We start from the raw sequence: 21,860 nt of genomic DNA on the forward strand, positions 1-21,860 counted from the left end.
CTATGTGGGTTGACACACCCTTTAGATTTTACATGTCAAATAATTATTGATATCTGCTATGTCCAGGCATTCTTCTATGCTCCAGTAAATCTGTGGTGCAAAGACGAACCCTCTGCAGTCACAACGCTTACGTTCTTGAGGGAGTGATGGGGGCAGGGCTTCCAGGACCTTTGGTCGCAAATGTTTGTTCAAGGTTGAGTTTACTTTCCTGGTGATCTTTACACTATAACCGTATTTCAATGAGAAATTTTTACCCCCAGCCTCATCCTCGTGTTAAGAATAGAAAGGACGAGTGTCCTTTCACATTACAGGATGCGTTGACATGTGTTTTAGAGACTTCTCAGCAAGACGTCCCTCCAAAAATCGAATTCACTCCAAGCTTATAAGGATACAATCAAACTGAATCTGAATTCATCAATAAATTAACCATAAAAACTTCAAGACACTTGCTGTAGCATCTATTATGCTCTTTTAACAACTGTAAACGGCTTAGGTTCCCTTTCAATCCCCTTTGTAAGTCCTAAAGAAATTAGGAATGCTTCAGAGTGATTCTTGTTTTAATGAACTTGAATAATATGATTTTGTCTTTTAAAAACTAAGGCTTTCCTAACAATGAACAAGATTGTACCCATGTGATCTGAAGATCTAAGGATATCCATTAGGATGTCTTAGTACTGTTATTTTTCTTACTTCTTTAATACCTACACAGAAGAGTGTTGTGCAATTCAGGTTGTAATAGCTACTTATTTAAGAAAGGAATAAAATTTAATTATTTTTGTTTCTAGGAGAAAAACTTCTACTGCAGTCTCCTTTTAATGTTTATCTTTTTCTTTATAATATATCCATTCTACTCTAAGAATAAATTGAGAATTTCTACTACATTTTACGTTAATTGATTTAAACATGTAATCTTACTTTGAAAAAATAAGTAATGCGTATTCTAAAGATTTAATAAGCAGAGTCTAGTATCAATTTAGTTCTTAAAATAGACTTCTCATAAACAATGAAGTTAGATATTTCCTTTAAAAACCAACTCAGGATATCACTTATTTATTCAGTAATATGATAAAGGCCTTTCAAATTTAAATCCTTCCATATTTGTGGGGAAATGCTCTACAGATTTAAATATTCCATATCACTGCATTTTTGGTTCTATTAATAATATGTGAACAGATTGGGGTATATTTAAGTTTAATCAGGAGGAAAATTAAAATAATTTAATGGGCAAAAATACCTGTATTGCATAGTTTCTTTCCTCAGATAGTAGTGTGTGTGTGTGTGTGTGTGAGAGAGAGAGAGAGAGAGAGAAAGAGAGAGACAGGGATAGAGATGAAGAAACAGCAGGAGAGACAGAGAGCGAGAATTTTGCAGAAAACTAAGCAGTACAAAAAGAAATAGGGGGTATGTTTCTTAACAAGCGACGGTACCTTCTTAGAACTCAAGGTCCAGAGATACAGTCCCTGGGAGCACTATTATTTACGTTCTCTGACCCTGGGTTTTTTCCCTAAATGCATAAGCTAAAAGATGGGCCTATGATAAGTAATATTTAAAGCTAATTTTATTTTATTCTTGCACAGAAGATTTTGCGAATTCCTTAATTCATTGTACAATCTAATTACAGCTTGATTTCTCAGAGGGAAAATATATTACCCTATCTTCTCGAGTTACTTTTTGATGCTTATCTTCCATGGCTACTGCAGCGCTGGATCACAGCCCAGCCATTTCTTTCGCTTTCGTCCTCCCTGTGTAGGATACTGAGGACTGCAGTGGATTTGATCATGCAGCATTTAATATTGATTATGGAGACTGGCGAATGGAATGTAATACTTATGTCCGGATGTTGTGAATGCATTCACAACATGTATTGACAATAATGCACCTTTGTTAGTGTATTAAAGTTGCAAGGAAGGTTTCACATTTAAAACTCATTGGGTTTACAACCATATGACGATTGTAAAAATATAAAACACTGCATCTAATTTTTTTCTGAAACACTTTTCATATATAAGTATCACCAAAAAGTATATTTTTCAACCCTATAAGTATGTTCTTTATTGAGGGCTGCTTAGAATTTTTTTTGACAAGTCTTCCGTGCTTGCCTATGAACACTGGTTAACGCTGAGGTGGTGCTAACAAAGCCAGCGATGCAGGGGCTCCTGTCTTGGAGAGGAGACCAAGTCTAAGCAAAGGGATAAACATGCAGAGAAAAAATCTTGGACTTCCTTCTGTTTCTGCTCTCTCTTTTTTGATCTCTGTGCCTCTCTTTTGTACATCTCTGTCTCTGTTTCCAGATCCTTCTCTTCTCTTACTACATCTCCCTATGTAAACTCAGACACACATTTCCAGGGCATTGGAGATAGGCTTCTGTAAAGTGTGTGCCGTTCACTGTCCAGAAAATGGACTCAATAACACGAGGTGCTAAGTGCTCCTGGCTGCTGCCTCCGCCTCCAGCGTCTACTGCATCTGTCTTCAGAATCACACTCCAAAGGTGGTTCTGAGTACTTGGGAAGGCTAAGGTTTCTGCCAGGGGAAACACACAATGGCAGTAGTGAAGCCATGGTCTAACCACAGAGCAACAAGCCCTGCAACCAGTGCGGAGGACCTTTGTGCCCCCTGCCACCTGCAGACCACCACCTGTTCCCACTCCGGCGACTTCGATACTATGTAGGACTCAGCTGGGGTCATGGGCCAGAGGGACTTCCTGGTTTCCAAGGTTTCTAATTACTCAAGGGTATCTTTATCATAAAGCTACTGTTTTCCTTTTTAAATTAAATTTGCTACCTTTATTTTTTAAGTTAACAGTTGGTGATCAAATTGGCTGTGTTTTTGTAGAAGGCATTTTTTTGTAAAGACATAAAACTAAATGTAGATCCCTTTTAGAGACACTGGATAAGATTTTTATCCATTTGGGTAATATTTTTAAAAAATAGTCCCAATTGTGCAAAACATAAAACTTGAATTTGTTCATATGTGCATTGCACAGACTTGAGCAATGCATTCGGTTCTGCAGTATGGACTTCAATTGCACAAAATTTATTGCATTTGGCAGAGTCAGAATCCCTGCCCTAACCGAACTGAAAACATTTGCTAGGTGCTGTGAGATAATTTTTAATTCACCTTTTTAAAAAAGCCTTTAATCAAAAAATCAGAATTTCTGTATTAATCTCTTTGAACTGCATGTAGAGATCAGTGTTCAAGCTGATTTTTACTATTTTTTCAGAAGAAACTTTAAGAAGGGGGTACAGTACGCACTTTTTAAGTTCTTTAGAATGCTTTTTGAAAATTCTTTAAAAGAATTTTCCATGAACTGAAGTTTTATTGCATTTCTAATTGGAGATATGAAGAAAAGTCCATATATACACAGAAAAAGAAGCCACCAGGAACAAAAAAAGAAAGAATGAAATCCTAAAGAGGTCCAAAGATGATTCAGTATCACAAGACAGATAAGATCCCAGGGTGTTTGAATACCAAATGAGGCAACTGTCCATTTTAGCAAAAAAGAAGCGGGTATTTTTGAAGACTCACACGTCTTCTGCCTAAAGAATCCATCTACTCTCTAAACTGGATGAGAATGCCCTGCTCAGTGTGGCTTGGGTTTGAAGAATTTTGGAGGCCATAACAGGTTAGCTTTCTCCCTGAACGATATTTAAGGCTCCTTATCTTGTTCCATACACAAGTAGAAGCCTTTTGCTTTAGTTTAATAAAAGTATTTTCAACCTTACAAATGTAGGTATGTAAAAAAATCCTTTTCTCTAGTAAGCACTTTTCACTGACAACATTTGGTTTCATTGTATGTATCAAATCTGTGTTAAAACACAACCACCCAATGTTAACTAAGACTGCATGAGGGACCTCTGATTCACAAGTGTATTTTTTTAAATCAAAGACACCTGGTTTTTTGAAGCATTGACTCCAAATGATTGAGTCAATTCTTTCTCTTTTTTTCTTTTTCATAGAGGACCGTCCTTTTCTATAGCTGGTATTATCAAAATGCACTGGTTCCCTCCACCCCCAAACCAAAGAAGTAAACAATATTAATGTAGGGAAAATATAGCTCAAGCAATTGGCAGGGTATACAAACATTTATTGGTACAAAACCTGCAACATAAGTTTTTTGTTAAATTTTAACAGTGTTTTCTCAAATCTTCAAAGCTTTCCTTGATGGTTTGCTGAAGTAATTGAACCACTCTTGAGTTGTTTTATAGAGGACATCTTATCTTTCTTTCATTACCCAGGCTGTGGCTTCTTTTCTATTCCCATGAAATCCATGTACACACTTTAGAAGCCCTCCTGAACAAGCTCGCTTCTAACTTTCACAGAGCCCTTAGCACAATTTGAATACGAAAGAGATACTGAATAAAAAGCTTTAATCTCTTGTCTGTTATGCTGCTTTCTTGCCTTTCTTCATCTCCTCTCTTCCAAGGGCTTTTCTGTGGGAGGGAAGGGAACACTTTCTGTTTCAAGTGAAGTGTAATGCTCAAGAAGATGCATTCGCTAGGCTGAGCTCGGAAAGCGGCTCCTGTAAATCTTCTCTGTCAAAATTTAGCTACATTTGTGCTGCATTGCCTTCTGTTTAAGCCTTTGCAGGTAAAAGATTAGTAAAGAGCTCTCCCTGAACAAAAATCATTCAATCGGCAGAATGTACAGGGAGTATCAAATGTGCCCTCCACCTCCAATACTGTGGGGCTCTCTCCTCCGATACCTTTTCCCCTCGGTGAGCTGGAACTGCTTGAAAGGGTTTTCTGTTCTCTGGTCTCTTGTCAATTTGAATGCCAGGAAATGAGCCCCCTTTGTGAGATTAATTAATAGCAGGAGCGGATCGGCCGAGCCCAATCGCCACGCAACGGAGCTGTAATTGCTACTTTGTGGAAAGGAAAGGAAAAAAGTTTGGGTTGCAGTTTAAGAAGAGGGTTTAAGGAAAGGTCTTTGAACTAGAGGTCTCAGTGCACTGGATTAAGGCAAGAAGCAAGGAGGCTTTGAAGTTTGCTAAGAGGTTTTGGAAGGGAAAAAAGTTGGGTGGCAAATGGGAGCTGGCAACATCAAAAGCGCTCGCACGGCTCGCTCCTCACCTGCTTGGCTTCAGAGAGCAGCCTGCGGGTCAACCGACCAGCGGGGAGGGCGGTGGGTGGGTGTTTGTTCCGGCTGCGAATGTACATTGTTGCTACAATGTATGGGCGGTATACACGGGCATAGTCGAGTCAGAGGTGCTCTTGTTAGACTCTGCACTTGACAACAGCGAGAGTGAACACGCATATGGTACATGATCTTCCATGCCACTCTCCCCTCTGAGATCTTCAAAGACATTTTTTCAAGTTTCTCTGCTTATCACTTAGCAATGATGTATTGATAAGAGGAAGAGACGAGATAATTACGGAAGTCATATTCATACCCTGTCTGGAATTAAGAATTAGCATAGACCCATCTATTCTCAACAGGGGCAATATCGCCCCCAAGGGGGTAAAATTGATTCTTGGGGGGGTGGAAAGAAAATCTCAGATATCCTAATGGTTTATGGCTCTCTATAGGGCCACAGTGCATCAACAGATACACAGTATATCTTTGCTAACCAAATGTCATGGGGAGAGGAGAATTAGAAATAAAATACCTAAAAAGTCTCCTTAGAGGACATAAAAAAATAAAAAATAAAAAAACATTGAGGGACCAGCCCAGTGGCTTAGCAGTTAAGTGCGCGCGCTCTGCTACTGGTGACCTGGGTTCGGATCCCGGCGGGCACCGACACACCACTTCTGCGGCCACGCTGAGGCCGCGTCCCACATACAGCAACTAGAAGGATGTGCAACTATGACATACAACTATCTACTGGGGCTTTGGGGGGGAGAAAAAAGTAGGAGGATTGGCAATAGATGTTAGCTCAGAGCCCGTCTTCCTCAGCAAAAAGAGGAGGATTATTAGCACGGATGTTAGCTCAGGGCTGATCTTCCTCCCCCCCCAAAAGAAAAAACACTGAAGATCAATGATGTATGCAAATTTCTAAAAAGTAGCATGAATTTTATTTTATATGAATTATGGATTAACCAGAAGTTAACTCAAGTGTATTTTATATTTTGATTTTGTGTGGAATAGGTCCTATCTTAAATGTGTTTTATACTTCCAAATCTCTTATTAAATATTTTTTATTATTTTATTAAGCTTGTCAGACTGATGGAATGAGAAGATCTACGTATTTTAATTGAAAAGCTTGAATAGATTTCAACTCTCACCATTATAGTTTGTTCACAAGCTCAGATATTTTTGAAAAAAGTAATCAAGTTAATTTTCCTCATTTTTTCTTTTTGGCTACCTTCTGAAATGCTACAAGAAATTCTAAACTCAGGATTTGAAAAGTGATTTGGTAGATCTACATGTGTTATAAATATAACTGAGGGCCGGCCCGTGGCTTAGTGGTTACATGCACTCGCTCCGCTGCTGGCGGCCTGGGTTCGGATCCCCGGCGCGCACCAACGCACCTTTTCTCCAGCCATGCTGAGGCGGCGATTGCATAACGTAAAGCTGACCAGTAAAATCCATGCTAATATAAAAAAAATAAAAAATAAAAATAAATAAATACAACTTATCCTATCTATTCCAACTTTGTATACTTTTTTGTAAGCTAATATGGTTAGGTATTAATTTCAAATGATAAGTAGTATTTAAGGAGTGAAATAAAAAAATAAAAATTATCTTGACATTTATCGACTGATAGGACTGTTTTAGATCTCTTAGTAATTTAAATTTAAGGGTTCTGTTTTCATTTTGAACTCAAAACTCAATTGCCAAAATAAATATATAAACTTTTATTTAATCAAATGTGTAAATATTTAGGAATATGCTTTAATAATGAGAAAGCCTTGGGTTTCTGTATTTTTAATCTATAACCATGCTGTATTTTTCTCCCATTATATTGACAAGAAATGTTTGAAAATCAAGAACCAATTCCAGTCTGGGCTGAATAAACCAGAAACTTTTCTAGGCCTGCCCTGCAGCTAACCACCATGTTTCCGAGCATCTTCGCCATTCAGAGTATTTATTCTTCACTGACCTTGAGAAAGAAAGTCGGAAGGCTTTGCCTTAAGGAAAATTTATATACATAGCAATATGCGTAGAGAGCCAGGTCTTCTCTTTCCCTATGTCTTTGGTCTGTTGCGTTCAGAGAGATATTCAGTAGAGTGACAGCCCCAGCAAAATGCACCCGTGACATTTCAGGGCTTCCTTTTCATTGACATCCAATACCAATTCATGCTGCACGTGAGCAGGTTGGCCCAGCCTAGCATTCGGTCCACAGCGAGCAATCAATAAACGCTGTTGACTGACCACATTGGTGCACCCAACATATCAACCGATGGACTTTACAGCCTCATTACAGAACCGTCTTGGGGGACCTGCCATTTTGAAAGTTTAACAAATATTTTTAATACAATAAGTGAGTGAATGAAGTATGTAGTAATTATGAGTCCATTGCCAGAATTCCCAATCCCCAATCCTTCCAAACCTGCAGGAGCATGTCTCTGTTTCAAATGAATGCCCATGTCTAATGGTTCACTTCACTTAGAAGAAACCTTGCAAGTCTACGCACGATAGAAATTATGTACGTATAGAAATATGTGCAATATAAATGCCATGAAATATATTTCTAACAATAATGCCTATATCCTAGTCTACTAGCTATCAAAAAGCTGGATATAATTACACTCATTAAGAAAAACAGGCATATATTCGATTACCTTCCTGCTGCCAATGCAGGAAACAAAATAGTTTCCTCTTTTATTGTATCAAATATCTTAGTTTATGCCACTCATGTTAAAGTTTACCACTCCTTGAGGCTTGCAACTACAACATTTTTTAGCTATCTGGAGGATTATAATTGCGTGCACACATCAATTATGGATTGGATTCAGCATTTTCAGATAACTTCCCAAATCACAGAGAGAGCCCATTGGTCTCCAGGCACTTCCAGATCAGTTTGATTACAGGTGTAGTACACACAGCCTTGTTAGTTCTCCGTGATAAGGGCTTCCTTTCCCTGCTGGGTCTCCCCGGGAGAGGCACTGACCGTTGCTTTTCTCTAACAATTTCTTCCCATTCCCCAGAGATGCCTTAATGAGCCCCTTGGACATGGCCAAAGGCAATCTTGTTTTCTGGGCCAGTGAGGTGAAAAGCCACAGCTTTACCTACCAGGCAAGCAATAATTAATAAGGTATCTTTGATTCATCTCAATTCATTAACAAAGTTACAAGTTTGGCGGCCTTAAGGAGCACAGCGTTAGTCTGTCATTTCATTTACAAGTATTGAATGAAACACTCGTGCCAAGGTATGTTAAAAAAATTAACTGACGACGAAAATAAATGAATGTAGAATACTAATTGGGAGAGAGCAACTGACAGATACTGCAAAAGATTGATTTTAGGGAAAACGGAGAAATCTGTTTTCTGTTTATTTTAAGGACAGGAAATGAATACTGATTAGAAATGTATAGGCAGTTGCGTTGTGCAGCATTTGGTAATGTTTTCACTGGATATTTGATTTGTCTAAGTTTTTCCCAGATTTGAGATTGGATGCCAGTTATCAGAGTTCGTTTTTGCTCTAATAGTTAGTTGGACTTTCTTGGATACATGGCTCTTAAACTGCGAGCATTTGCCATGCCTCCCTTTGGAAAAGTAATTCAAGCCCAAATGTCGCATTGCCACAGAAAGAAATGCCTAGTTTAAGGAGGCAAAATAAGGCTGAGAGGAGGTGGTCAAATTTCTGTTGGCCTATTTTTTCCTAAGAAACTGCTGTGAGTTTAGGAAATAGTACTAATTTCGGTTTGTAAGAATCTTAAAATGCTGCTGTATTATTTCTTAAATGTGTCGTTTGGGTATGTATATGTATATTTTTCCTCTTATCTAGGATAAAAACAAAAACAAAACAAAACAAAGGGCATATTCCTAAATAGGAAATATTAGTTTTAAATGAATGTATTAGAATGAAGCCTCTCAGAGGCAGGGAGGGCGCATTGACCACTCTGGGTGCACACGAAGCTGTTCTGTGTTACAGCTCTCCCCGTTAGGTGGGGGAGGGTGCATCTCATTTGCGTTTGCTGTGTTACAGTCTTGCTTGGGGCCTGTCCCCACAGTGAATAAGGTGACTGTGGAAGGCAGCTTGGGGCTGGCATAAAGGCAGTGGCAGAGGCAAGCTGCTTCCCTAATCAGCTTTGCTGGGACCACTGCCTGATAGCCTCTGTGAAGAAATTTAGATAATAATATACAGCATCTCCTGGAACTGTCTACAGCCTATACGAGCTGGAGTCCAACTCTTCTAATCCTTCATGGGAATTTGGGCAATGCAGCAGTGAGGCTGTAGTGACATCTAAAGGCAGATTCTTCAACTGGTGCTGCACTTCTGAACAGCTTGCTCCTTTTTTACAAATGCTTCTAATCATAGCTTCTGACAAATTTCTCCTAAAATCTGCACAAAGCAATCTTACATCGGATCTTCTCTCTTCTCGGTCTACTATCTTTGGGAGTGGGAATTTTCTTGCCATCTGTGAAAGTCTCTCTTGTGTTCCATATTCCATCACTTCTATCACTACTGTAAGGTTGTCTTCCCCTCTGAATCTTACACCCTTAAAAATTCTTTGACCACGTGTCTTGAGGCCAAACCAGGCTTAAGTACGTAAACCACACCTTGGGTGAGAGCCCCCCCGCCGCTGTTGTGCCGAGATCCGGCCTTATGTAACTGCCTCTACATAATTCTCCTTCTACCATCCTGGACCGTCTAACAGGATAGTCCAGAGGCTGTATGAGTCTCCTCTGAAGGGTAGACAATGACCAAGCCACAAGCTGCTATTGTGAATTGGATCTGACTGCCTTGCCAATGGCGCAAGGAAATAGGCATTTTTAAAGTTGGGTGCTCACATTTGAAGTGTGCTCTTTTCTTTTTCGTTAAATAAAATTACCTTTTCCTTAGCCAATTAGGTAGACTTTTCCCCCCACTCCATTACTAATGGCAAGGACTTTATCTTTTCCATCCTGCAAAAGGAGCTGGGTTCCCACCACCGCCTCCCCAAGCGTCCTGGCTATGGACATTTCAGCGACCTCCCCTCTAGTTTCAGACGTGCCCCTGAGTCTCTTGTCAAGCAGGTTAGTGAATCTAAAGTGTCTCACGCTTTGATTTGCTTTACTATCCTTAACCGATCAGATGCATCACATTGGTAAATTTGGACAAGGGCAGGAAAATTAGACCATGTACCCAAGGCAACAGGGTATTTTGCATGCAGGTGATTCCCAACAATATTAGAACCGGAATGTGTTTTCTTAGCTCTGCATTGAAGAGATGGGAGTTTTCTTTTCTTTTCTTTTTCTTTAACGGCCTTGATGAAAGACCTATAAAGTTGAATTGAATAGTTGGAAGATAATACCTCCGGTGGTAAAGGTCCCTGCATTCGTCTACCACTCTGGCCCCGGCAGTAATCCTGGCTTTGGGGATCTGAAATTTCCTAAAGATGTATTAGTGTCGTATACACATGTGCCCTTGTATGCTCATAATCCTTTTCGCTAACTTCTTCACTGCATGCTTTGTATTTAAATTTTCCTTCTGACCAAGTAAATCCCTTTGGATGAAGTGACAGGATCTTTTCAGCACCCATAGCTGGTGACAGCTGGTGGAGAGACTCTGAAAGACTGCAAAGTGTTCCTTACCAGCTTTCTTCAAGACCAGTGCCAGCCACCAGCTGAGCGATTTGTTAGTTCTCCCTTCAGGCATCAGTCAGTTGAAGAGGCTCACAGTAAACGCTAAAGAAGTATAATAGATATTAATATAAAAGACAATATCTGTGCCTCTGGCTTAACCATGCCTTTAATTAGGTACTTATTTATCATATGTGAACATGGAACTTTTTCATTAATTCTGGTGTAACCCTTTATTAATACTGTATGAAGTATATTTTGGCATCTGAAATGCAGTGAAAACTCGGCTTTGAAAGCAATAATTGCCGATAACCTTTGAAAGAACAGCTCCTAGGGCCAGATGCGTGCTGTTCCCCTTCTTCAGCGAAGTTTCCTTGTGAATATCTAACTTGTAATACATTCTGTTGTTTTAAATGAAAATTGAAAGATGCCCTTTTTGGGGGAAGGGGTTCTCTCTGGCAAGTCGCCGTTGTTAGATTAAGTAATGAGGTAATGAGAAAGATTCAAACTAAGAAACTAGGCTTTGAATTAATGGGGGCGTTGGCAGTAGGTTGGCCCTCCTGTGGAATTATTTACTTTCAAATAGTTACCTAACCAAATGCCATTTCTATGGTTTCTGAAAAAGCAAAATAAGATAACACTCTCAGGGGAACAAAAGATATTAACTATTTGAGAGCAAAATTTTGTTGTTAGATTTTGTTTAAGTTAGATCCCTAACATACATAATCATTCTTCTGGAAATTAAATATTTGCTCACATATAAAAGAAAAATAAAATGCAAACTTATATACCACTTCTAAAGATGTCTGGTTACAGATTCACTTTTACATAGACCCCATTTTGTTTTTTACCACTTTTACCTACTGTTATCTTAATTATTTTAAGTATGAAGAGAAAGTTGAGGGAATCTTTTATCATTTGTGTCTGTCTACCTATAAATATTCCTTGATGTTGGGATTTGAGGGAGGAGGAATATTTGTTCTTGTCGTATGCTGTGTGCATGTTGAGCCCTGACAGAGCGTAGACGAAATCAGAGGCCTGGCCAGGAGTGCTGGTCATCACCGAACCTTGAGAAATCCTTCCTGAGACAGATAATTTGATGACGCACAATTAATAGTGAAGTCCATCACTGTCATTCTGGCTTGGCAACTTAAGAAAATAAATAGAAATGAAAACCTCCCCCCGCATATAGAAATGTGTGAATGTGTGTGTGTGCGTGTGCGTGTGTGTATACATAAATTTCCTTTTGCATTGCCAATGTTTTTTAAATTGTCAGAGTTTTACTATTAAATGAATCTGACATTCTGAGACTATTTTAAGAAATCTGAATACTATATTTCATGCCATGATTCAGTTTTACAAAAGCTGTTGCACTTGCAAATCTACTAAGTTAAAGATGAGAAAATTAATACAAAAATGAAATAGTCATCTTATTTACCTTACGTTTTGGGGTTCCTAACAATGTATTAGCAGCAAAGCAGATTCTGTGGGTTTTGATGAATGACACAATTTGGGGTTTTCAAGTCCGCATTTTTATTTTTGTTATTCTGTATTTAACATTCCACGTTTCCTTACATCTGCACCCCTGAGTGGAGGGCGGGGATGCTGCAGAGTGGGGGGGAGGGAATTGGAGACTTTCACAATTATAAATATGTTATTGCTAATCCCCCAAAATAGGCACTTTGCAAAACATCAAATGATGTCTTTTTCTGGAATATGAGAAAAATTGCTAAACTGAATGGTCCTGGTGTGCGACAAGGATATTAAACAAGCCGTTGGAAGAATAAAAATTCTCCTATAGTCAATTAAAAGCAAGCAATCTGCTAATAATAAACTTGAGATCTGAGTTTGTTGCGTTGTTGTTTGAACCGAAAATGCACATGGGCTTTCAAATATTCAAGTACTTCACCATCATTTTTTTTTTGGCCTGATGAATTATTAATACAGGGCTTGTGCTGGGCACACCAACTACTCTTGAATCCCTATTAGTAAGCTACGATTTGATGTGACACAGTGGAGGGCAAAGGGAATATCTAATAAGACTATAATCTATCCATTGATGAGCACACATTGATATCTGTTTCTTGATCTACTTCCTTTTGAAATGGGTAAATTAATTAAAATGGGCTTTGTGTTTTTATGTAAGAAATTGCTTGTTTTTTTGTTTTTTGTTTTGATTGTTGTTGTTAGGGGCAGGCATGCACATGTGCATGTGTGTGTTTTAATGGGCAGTTTTGCGTGCTATAATTTTTTGGGTGCGTTTTTACACCAAATATTCAAATGCAAATATACAGACACATGTACGTACCGCATACCTGTATATGTGGTGTCTGTTTACATTTTCTGTCATGTAGTCATTAAGCACGCAACGTAGACTTAAAGGATGTCAAAACTGACAGCCCCAGCATGATGGATGATGCTGTGCTAGACTGATTCTTACCAGGTGTGGTGTGATGGGAATTCAAATGCTGTTCAGAGCTCTTATTTGTGTTAGTAAAGTTTTGCTCTTCTTTAAGTTTTTTTTTTTTGGAAGCGGGTGGGAGAGGGCTTCTGAACTTGTCATCTTAAACCCTTTTGTAAGATGTTTTGAATATTTTAAGGAAAAAAACGTAGAGGTTTCTCCCAATATGTATATCTGATGCATGTTATCTATTTTTGTATCATTTACTCTTCAACACACATCTAAGTTATCAGGATAAATATTTTCAAAGATTTAAAATTACTGGTCCTGTTGTCACTATTCTTTTGGCTATACAAATGCCCCCACTAACTCCCTTAACTGGGCAGAAGGGATTACTACCTGTCTGAGTCGGTGAAAACACCAAGCCAAAATGTTGATGAAAATTTCATTTAAATATATACGTTTTTAAAGTATTTTATTGAGGTCACGTTGATTTATAACCTTGTGTAAATTTCAAGTGTACATTATATAAATTTCAGCTTCTGTATAATCTGCAAATATCATTTAAATATTTTGAGCCAGCTACGAGTTTGAAGGGGTGACTGCAGCATTCTCTGGCTGCAATACATATAATGCTTGGTCTTTAAACTAAATCTGATACTCAGATTGGCTCCTACCGGGCAATCAATGCCAAAGAGTGGGGATCTGCCTGATTCACTTGTTTATCCCCCCCAAGCTCATCATGTGGCTAACTGACACTCTGTACCCGAGGCAATCCTGAGCATGGACTAGATATGCTGCTACTGGAATGAAGTGCGTTCATTTTCCATAATTGAATTCCATGTCTTCTGATAAAAAAGAACTTTTCTTTCCTTTTGACTATTTAAGGTGGGAACGACAGTGCTAAATAGGTGAATTTATGCTCTGCATAATTCCACAAAACTGGGTGACCTGCCTAGGATGTTGTCAAATACAATCCATCATCAACAGAGGAAAACTGGCAACCGAAGTCATCAGTGGACCTGAGGGATAGGGTCCTAACTTCACCCATATCCTCCTTCATCGTTCCAAACAACATCATTTAACTCAGCCTTTGGATAGAGATGGTCTCAAAAGGTTGTCCCATGATCTGCCATAAACTATGTTCCTCACCAAATTTCCATAGAAAACTATAACACAAAACAGCTAATAGAATGTCTGCGATCTTTACCACTTTGATTTGTCTTCAAGGATTCAGGGTAGCATATAAATAAGAGAAGAGGCAGTTCATCCTGACTAAAATAAATTGGAGCAATTTGTGAGGGTTCAATGTGCAGAGGCAACCATCTATCCTCAACAAGTGATAGAACTATTTTATGGGCACTGTTCTATCCCGATGGTCAGATGTGGAGAGAGATTTTCAGCAACTGTAGTGGGAAGTGCTCATTGACACAGACAACATAGCTTTGCTTCTTAAATTCTTTCTACCACATACTGCCTCTTCAGAGGACTTGCGTATGACCAAAGGGAATCACCTGGCCACCATCTGAATATCCCATTATGAGTTTTCTTTATTATTTATCTTGACTTTTACCTGATTATCCCTGTTTCAACCCTGCTACCTGATACATAACCACTATGTGCCACACCATGGCCCATCGTTAATCCCATAACTCTCTGCACCCATTTCCTCTACCCTTCCTTGCCTATTCTGTTTCCTTTGCCTTCTAGTCAACATTTCCATTTCATGCTTCTATGCTCCTCTGCCCCAAAGAACACGTGGCTAACCACTCAGGCCTGTTTTTCCTGGTTTTGGAATTATCCAGTTAGGCAAGGAACACTAAGCCAGTCTGTCAGCCCTTTCTAGGGAGATGGGAAGTTGCCAAAGTACTCTTTAGCAAGCATTAGAAGTGTGGAAAAAGAGAAAGACAATGACCTTTGGGTGCATACAATGTTCATAAAATTATGAGCTGAGAGGTAAGGTTGGAGAGAGAGCAGGTGTGATTATGGAGACATACACAGTTAGTTCCCAGCCCCTGCAGCCGTTTCAGAATAGAGGGTGAGGTGGCTTAACTTAGATGCTTCAGGAAAATATTGGGGACTAAACACAAAATCATCCATGTGTTTGGTGGAGTAAAGCTTTTAGTAGGGGAAAAAAAGCAAAAGCTCATCATGTATATTATACAGGCACATAATAAAGTTTCACAAACAAAAAATGCCACCTACTCTCACCAAAAAGTAAAATTAGAGAAAGTCTATGGTAAATTGCCCAATGGGATAAATTTGGAAGCGAAGAGCTGCTACTAATAATTATGCTGGGACAACAGATGTACGCTGGGGCCACCCAACACACCAATACATAGTTTTGCCCTAACTATATGTCTCATTCCACAGATATCCAATAAGAACACACCATGTGCTGAATTTGTGGTATAGAGTTGAGGGTTGGATCCTAATTGACAGGTATCTATCTGGAACTTGTTAGAAATCCACCTTCCATGTGCCAAGGAAAACTGTTCACAGGGAGGTGTCTCATTGGAGACAATCCTCTACAAAACCTGAAGATGAAGCTGGGGAAGTTGCTAGCCATTGGGTGTTCCTGGCTGCCACACGCTGCAGGGACCCTGTGCTGCAGAGGCCATGCATACTGGAGAAGCCAGGCCCTTGGGACGCTGTGGACACTGCCAGAACCTGCTGATGAGGACACTGGAACCAGGAATCAGAACACTTTCCTTCTTCAATGTCTTTCCGTAAATAAAGGATTCACCTGGAGCTAACTTCTGTTGCCAATCTTCCTGTTTTTTTTCCTTCTCCCCAAAGCCCCATAATGGTTGTATATCACAGTTGTAAGTCCTTCTAGTTTTCTCTGTAAGCTGCCACCCCACACGGCAACTGACAGATGGGTGGTGTGGTTCTGAGACCGGGAAATGAACCCGGGCCACAGGGGTGGGAGTGCAGAACTTGAACCACTAGACCATCAGGGCTGGCTCTCATAATTCTTAATGTCTCACCTTTGAGCGTGATCTACTAATACCTTACTATGAAAAATGAGAAATGTGGACCATTTCATCACCCTCTTCTCATCCCAATGCTTCTTAGTTATGACTGTAGTAACCTATAAAACTTTAAATGATACACTTAAACCTTATATCTGACTATCATCTTTGGACAGCATTTTCTGACTCTTCACTGTCTGAGAAATACCAGTGCCTCTGTACTTCCTTTCACGTCCGCTCTCCTCAGCAGCATACCCAACTCTTCTCAAGCTCAATGCTACTTTTCCATTCCTACTATTACATTCTGTTTTAGTTTTATTATAATTAAGTCATATGTGCTTTGTCTGATTACTGGTCCTGAAAACTGAAACCCAATAAACTGTGTTTTCAATGTTATGATTACATAAGTGTTATATATTGAAGGATTATTTATGGGAGCTCTTGGTGACATGATTGTAAACTTAAGAGGAATATATAAACATTAAATGACAAATGTGCTATTCTTATGATCATATAACTAATAAAACAGAGTTTTTTAGAAACCTTCTTAAAGTTATAAGTGATGGAGCTGGAATGTCTCAAATCTAATTCTTTTTTTTCACATCTAAGTCTGATGCAATGATTTTGAACACAATGCTATACAGTAAACTATTATTTTGACTTTTCATTCTTAACAGATTTTAGATTAAAAATATAGAAGATTACTAGATATTATTCATAGAAAAGTAATTTATGTTCATAGCATTGTTACACAATATAGAGATGCTCATGGTCTTCCATATGTATACTTCCACACCGTTTTCTGTGCTTACAGAAATAAACTCATGTTTTTAGTTTTGCATTTTTTTAGAAAAAAAGAGACTGGGCTATACATATTTTTTAAAAGTTTTTATTTGGAAATTATTTTTTATTGACAGATGAGTTGCAAAGATATCAGAGAGAGATCTTGCATTCCCTTTACCCAGGTCCCCTAATGCTAACTTCTTACATGACTGTAGTATATTTATCAAAACTAAGAATTAACATTAACTAAATTACAGACTTTATTTGATTTTCCACAATTTTTTTTCCACTAATGTCCTCTTTCTAGTACAGAATCCAATCCAAGTTACCACATTGCATTTACTTTCTTTAGTCTCCTCCAATCTGTAATAATTTCTCCATCTTTCATTGCCTTACACGATCTTGACACTTTTGATGAATACAGGTCAGTTATTTTGTAGAATGACTCACAACTTGAATTTCTTTGATATTTTCTCATGTTTAGAGAGTTTATGGACTTGGGGAAAGAATGTTATAAAGGTGAAGTGTCCCCCTCAGTGCATCACATCAGGGAATATTTGATTTAATCATGATATACTCCTTGTGATGTTAATTTTGATAGCTTAGTTAAGCTGTTGTCTGCCAGATTTCTCCAGTATAGCTACTGGTTTTACTTTTTCATACTCAATTCATTAAAAGTGACTCACTAAGTCCAACCCACACTCAAGAAAAGGGAAATTAAGTTCCACCTTCTGAAGGGAAGAATTTTCAAAGAATCTGTGGATACATGTTAGTCACACTACAGTAATTCATATATATTTGATGATGATATTTTAAGGCTGTATAAATACCCTGTTTCTCATTAAAGTTTTTTCAGTGGATATGCCTATAATCATTGTTGCTGTTAGCTTCTAATGGCAATTTTCTATTCTCCTTATTCTAGATTCCCCCAGCATCTTGATGAATTTGTTTTCAATTTGCATACAATAAAAATTATTCTTTATTGTGCAGAGTTCTAAAAAACACAGTTATGTACCTACTGTCCAGTACAATATAGCACAGTTTCATCACTGCAGAAACTCCCCTGTGTAGCCCCTAAGTAATCAGTTCCTCTGTCACCCCCAATCCCTGACAACCACTGATAGGTTTATCATCTTTATAGTTTGACTTTTCAAGAATGCCCTATAAATGGAACTGTAGGATATGTATGCTCTGGCTCTGGCTTCCTTCACTTAACAAAATGCATTTAATATTTATCCATGCAATTGCATAAACCAATAGTTTGTTCCTTATATTGCTGAGTAGTATTCCATCGTATAGATTGGCCATGGTTTGTTTATCCATTCACCTGTTAAAGAACATCTGAGTTATTTCCAGTTTTTGGCTATCTTTAACAAAGTTACTATAAATATCCTTGTATAAGTTTTTGTATGAATATAATTTTTTAGTTCATTTGAATAAACTATATAACTAGGAGTAAGAGTGCTGGGTTCAATAGTGAGTGTATGTTTTTAACTTTATGAGGAAAATATCAAACCATTTTTCACAGTGGTTGTACCACTTTGCATTGCTTTTGACAATGAATGAGAGTTCCTTTTGCCCTGCATCCTTGATATTGTCAGGTTGTTATTGCTGCTGTAGTTGTTTCATTTTGTTTTGCCATTCTATAGGTGTGAAATTGTATCCAATTGTAGTTTTAATTTCCGTTTCCCAATGACTAACGTTGTTGAACATCTTTTCATATGCTTATTTGCCATCCATGTACCTTGTTTGGTGAGATGTCTGTTCAGAATTTTTTTCTCATTTTCTGTTGCTTTGTAAGTGTTGAGCTTAAAGAGTTCTTACTATATTTTGAAGGCAATCTATTATCGGATATGTGATTTGCAAATAATTTCTCACAGTCTTTGAATTGCATTTTCATTCTCTTAACAGTATCTTTCACAGAAAAAAGTTCTAATTTTGATGAATCCTAATTTATCAAGTTTTTTTTTCTTTATGGTTTGTGCTTGTGGTGTCGTATTCAACAAATAATTTTCAAATCCCAAATTACACAGATTTTATCCTATGTTATCTTGTAGAAACTTGATAGCTTCATGTTTATGTTTAAGTCTGTAATCTATTTTGAGTTAATTTTTGTGTAAAGTATGAGCTATATGTTAAGGTTCACTTTTTTGCATATGTGTGTCCACTATTCCAGTACCATTTGTGGAAAAGATGACCATTTCTCCATTGAATTGTCTTTGAACCTTTGTCAAAAGTGGTTGATTGTATTGGTGTGAGTCTATTTCTGAGTTCTTTCTTCTGTACCCCTGATCTATCTGTCTATCTTTTCATCAATATCATGCTGTAATAGTTACTATATCTTTACAGTATGTCTTAACACTAGATATGTGAGTCCTCCAACTCTGTTCTTTTTCAGAATTGTTTTTGATATTGTAAGTCTTCTGCCTCTCCATATAATGTCAAAATAAGTTTGTCAATAGCTACAAAGAAATCTTTTTGAGTTTATCAGTGAGATTACATGGAATTGATAAATCAAATTGCAGTAAACTGGGTCCAGCCTAGTGGCGTAGTGGTTAAGTTCGTGTGCTCCACTCCAGTAGCCTGGGGTTCACAGTTTCAGATCCCGGGTGTGGACCTACATACAGCTCATCAGGCCATGCTGTGGCAGCGTCCCATATACAAAATAGAGGAAGATTGGCACAGATGTTAGCTCAGGGACAATCTTCCTCAGGGAAAAAAAAAAATTGCAGTAAATTGACAGCTTAATTATACTGAGTCTTTCAATCTATGAACATGGAATATATCACCATTTATTTAGATGTTTTTATTTCTTTCATCAATATTTTGTAGTTTTTAGCATACAGATCCTGCAAGTATTTGTTAGTTTTTACCTAAATATTTCCTTATATTTTAGTGCAATTTTAAATGGTATTTTTTGTGTGTGTGTATTTCAAATTCCAATTGTTCATTGCTGCTATGTAGGAATATGATTAAATTTCAAATATGGAAGTTGTATCCTGACAATTTGCTAAACTTATTCATTCTAGGAGCTTTTTGTAGATTTGAGGGATTTTTTTACACAAATATGCAGTTTGTGAATAGAAACATTTATTTCTTCTTTTCAAATCTGTATGCTTTCTTTTTCCTTTTCTGATTGTACTAGCTAGGTTCCAGTATGATGTTGAATGGGAGTGACAAGAACATACATCCTTCCTTAGCGAAAGCATTCATTCAGTTTCTTATCATTGAGCACAATGTTAGCTGTAGGTTGTGATAGATGCCCTTTATGAAGTTAATAAACTTCCTTTTTATTCTTAGTTTGCTGAGTTTTCTTTTTATTATTAATGCATGTTTAATTTTATTAAATGTCTTCCTCATCTATTGATATGATCATATGTTTTCTCTTATCATATATTTTCACTGTTAATATGGTGAGTTGTGGTACTGATTGATTTTCAAATGTTGAAGCAGCCTTTTATTTCTGGGATGAATCCAACTTGGTTGTGATTACATATCAAAAGTTTAATTTGCTAATATTTTTTAGGAGATTTTTGCTTCTATATTATGAGAGATTTTGGTCTTCAATTTGGTTTTCTTGTGATGTCTTTGTGTGGTTTTTGAATGTTGGGAAGTGTTCTCTCCCATTCTATTTTCTGAATGAGAGTGTGGAGAATTGATATTATTTCTTCCTTAAATGTTTAATCTAATCCAGCAATGAAACCATCTGGTTTTCATTTTTGGCAGGTTTTTAACTGCCAATTCAATTCCCTCAGAAGTACAGGACCTCAGGTTTTCTGTTTCTTCTTGAGTGAGCTTTGGTAATTTATATCTTTCAGGGAATTGATTTCCTTCATCTAAGTTGTTGAATTTATTGGTACAGAGGTATTTACAGATTCACTTTTTTATCTTTTTAATATCTGTAGAATCCCCCAACTTTGCTGAATGCTCTGTGTGCTGGGGCATGCCTTCAATGCTCCTGCAGGTGGTTTACAGCTCTGTATTAGCCTTTACACTCTGCTTGCACAGAGCCTCCAGGTTAGCCAGAGGTGAGAGAGTAGGACCTTCTCAGTCTTTCCTGGGAACTTGCACAGTTATGTGCATGTACGTGGTCTTCTAGATTCCCAGAAACATGTTGAAGCTTTTTAAAGTCCCCTATGGACAATTTTTTTCGTTTTCTTGCCATTTTCAATTTCTAAAGGCTTTCTGTGTTCCTTGACTTGTGACCTCTTCCTCCATCTTCAAAGCCATTAAAGGTAGCATCTTCAAATGTATCTCTCTCTCTCTCTCTCTCAACTCTGCTTCTGTCATCACATTTCCTTCTATACGACTCTGACTCTCCTGCCTTTATCAATACCCTTGTGATTATAGTAGGCTCATTTGGATAATCTACCCGTCTCAAGATTCTTAACTCGATCACATCAGCAAAGTCCCTTCTGAAATGTAAGGTAAACTATTCACAGGCTCTGGGAATTAAGATATAGGACATAAACATCTCTGCTAGGAAGTACGTTATTCTGTCAAGTACATATAGGTTTTTAGTTTAATTCCATTATGATCTAAGGACACTTCATATGATTTTTGTTCTTTTTTTTTTTTTTTTGCTGAGAAAGATTCACCCTGAGCTAACATCCTTTGCCAATCTTCCTCTTTTTTTTTGCTTGAGGAATATTAGCCCTGAGCTAACATCTGTGCCAATCTTCCTCTATTTCATATGTGGGATGTGTCCGCAGCATGGCTAATGAGTGGTATAGGTCTGCGCCCAGGATCCAGACCTGCGAACCTGGGCCACAGAAGTGGAGTGCGCTGAACTTAACCAGTCGGTTGTGGGATCAGACCCCTGATTTTTATTCTTTTTAATTCTCTAAGGTATACTTTATTACTCATGTTATGATCTGTTCTTGGTGAATTCTTCATGTGAACTAGAGAAAAATGTGTATTCTTCTGTTGTTATAGGAAGTGTTCAATAAATATTAATTTGGTCAAGATGGTTGTAGTGCTAACCTGGTGATTTATATCCTTACTAATTTGCTGTCTACTCATTCTATCAATTACTGA

The sequence above is a fragment of the Diceros bicornis genome, chromosome 40 (genome assembly GCF_020826845.1).
Source record: "Diceros bicornis minor isolate mBicDic1 chromosome 40, mDicBic1.mat.cur, whole genome shotgun sequence".
Taxonomy (NCBI): Eukaryota; Metazoa; Chordata; class Mammalia; order Perissodactyla; family Rhinocerotidae; genus Diceros; species Diceros bicornis.